Here is a 3,135-nt window from a genome sequence, read left to right as displayed (position 1 = left end):
AACATCAATTTATTTCAATCTTAGATATTGCATGCTATTGAGTAAAGGCTGATAGCAACTTTTCCTTTTTGGGCATATCTTCCTTTAGGCGTTTGACAATTAATAGCAACTAAAAGGCATTCTCAAATGGGAGCTACTCAAATGAAGATGCAAAAAACATCTTTTTATGAAGATGCTTTGTATAAAAATGTGATTTATTGATTTGGCCACACTTCAAATAAAAACAACACTTTTATAACATATCAAAATCTAACCCTACACTCTATCATCTAAGGGTCAAAAAGAAAAATCATCACATGAAGATAATTATAATATCTTCATGGGAGTACCCACCTTCTCAAATAGCTAGAGCTAGAGAAAGAAAAAAAAAGTTTATATATTTTTTAATTTATTTATTATTAGATGAAATATGAATTAAATTAAATTCACAATTTCATCTAATAATTTTTAAAACACAATGAGTGTTTTTTTTAGTGTAGATGCACTTATTAATTTCTTAGAGAGCAGCATACACAAGTTGATATAACAATGAAAAATAACTTATAAAATCGGACCGTTCGATTTGTGAAAGGTACACAAATTGAATCGTTCGATTTGTGTTAAAATAAAAAAATAAAAAATTTGAGGTATAAAAATCAAACCCTCTGATTTATGTACTTTTCATAGTTTTAAAAAATACCAAAAATTACAATATTAAGATATATCACTACTTTTACTTCTATACAAAAAAATGAGATGAATAAAGAAAATGATGGAAATGATGTGTGAGAAGATGGTAAGAATAAGGAGAAAGGGACTTTGGTGTAAAAGGCTTTCAGTGTAAGAAAGAAACTCATGACTTGCTTCTTCATTCTCTCACTCTCTTCTCTTCTCTCTTTCTCTCTCTAATGGTGCCTAGTAGCTAGAGAGTAGAGAGGCCTTTTGATTTGTTTGTAATTGTAAGAGCAAAAAACAAAACAAGAAACCAGGGTCTGAAATTTGTATAAAATTAGTGGGCATCAAGTTCTATGCATATTTTTGGATCTCTCTTCTTCCATTGACTTTCATCCATCTCAAAAACCCTTCTTTTTTCTCCTTGCTTCCCACATGCCATGATTTGTGTAAACCCAAAAATGGTGTTAATTTTGTTGATCTTACTATTGACCACTACTTCTCCATCATCTATTGAAGCTGCTTATGATGGGAGGATGATGATGAGACCAACATTATCTCAACTCAAATCTTCTACAACATTCCATGGAGGTGGTGCCACCAATGGCAAGAACAATGATGATCATCAAGTTTTTGGTGCAGACAAGAGGAAAGTATACACTGGTCCTAATCCTCTCCACAACAGATAAGTTTGTTTTATTTATATCTCAAAAGAGATATATTCACATGTTGGATATTTCTATTCATGTCCTCAATCCTAGTTTCTTCTTTTTTTTATTATTTATATATTACATTTTGAAAGAGCATTTTTGGTGCTCCCACCATATATAAGTTTACAGAGATGTATATGATGATAAATTTAGGTTTCATGAGATATAATATATATATATTTTGGTGATGATGATGATGATGAGTTAAGATTATTATTTTTTTATGATATATAGATATAGATATAATGAATAATGTTGATGATGAATTTGGTTTAGGAGGTAATTGATGGTGTTTGTTTGCATGCTTATAATAAGCTTCTAATTCTCTTCCCTCTTTGTCCTCTCATGTTTTGGTTTATTTCAAGATTCTCTGATCTATTGTCTCTATACACATACATCATCAAGTTTTCTACATTTGGTTAACACTCATTCCCTTATACAATAAAGTCTTGTGTATCCATATATATATATCACACCAACAACAATAATAATAATAATAATTAATTACTTCTACTACATTATTTACATTGTAATTATTCAAAATTATATTCTATTTTGTCCTTAATTAGTTTAAAACAAAACACAAATGTATGTCCAAGTTCCTATAACATATAAGAGAGAAAGCTTTTGTCTGTAGTTCACTGTATGGAAATTAAATAAATCTGCATAAAGTGTTGGGGATCTATGAATAATGAACATGATGCATTATGGGGGCCGCCTAGGGTAGCAGAGTATGGTGAAAAAATAATAATATATAATTAATTTCATAGAGAGTTAAAACTACTAAAGGGGGTGTCCTATACATACATTATACAAAATTTTTTAAATATACCAATATATCAATGTATCAGTGATTTTTACTGTTAATTTTAATTATAAAAAATATATATAATATATAATTAAAATCAACGATTAAAAATTATTGAAACACCGATATGTCGATATACTTAAAAACTTTTTTACATTATATTGTGTGATATTGTTCTTGGGAATCCACAGTGTGATAATATATAATGAGATAGATGAATTCTTAGCCATGGATCCACATAAAATTTTTCAACCTACATTAACACTTTTAATCATGAAGTTGAGTAAAGAATCAAATGTCCATAGCCGTCCACTCATCTTAATTTCTCTTTCGTTATTATGAGCCAGGTCCCACTGTAATAACTTTCAATTTTCATTTTCTGTTTTTTTTAATATATTCTTTTTTATTTATTATTTGCCAGCCATACATCCACTTTAGTGGGCTTCACATAAATAATAATAATAATAATAATGTTCTACCCATTTGCAAGGCAAAAAATATATATATATAAGAATTTAACTGGGATTAATTTTCTTACCCTTTTCTAATATTTTGGCAAGGAGCATATAGAATTATTTTGATAGCAGATATTACTATAAAGTGTTTTTGAAAATGCATCAGAATTATAGAGTCCTCAGAAACGGCCAAATTTGACATTTAATGCACTTCAAAAGATATATAATATTATAATATCTTTAAAGATTGAGCAAATCATTGAGGACGGTGATTTAAAAAACTATATGGTAGCTATATAATAGTAGTAGTACTTTCTTTTATTGATGAGTCTATATATATGGTAGCAGTAGTACTTTTAATTTAACATGCATGAATAAAATTAAATGCCACACAGCACCATCACTTGCATTTGTATATACAATTCAAGTCCTTGCTTCTTCAATCTAAAGTTGAAGGACAACATTCATCAATGATAGCTATATCTATGTATATACAAAATAAGTATGACCA

The sequence above is a fragment of the Arachis hypogaea genome, chromosome 10, assembly GCF_003086295.3.
Source record: "Arachis hypogaea cultivar Tifrunner chromosome 10, arahy.Tifrunner.gnm2.J5K5, whole genome shotgun sequence".
Taxonomy (NCBI): Eukaryota; Viridiplantae; Streptophyta; class Magnoliopsida; order Fabales; family Fabaceae; genus Arachis; species Arachis hypogaea.
Note: the sequence above shows the minus strand (reverse complement) of the source record.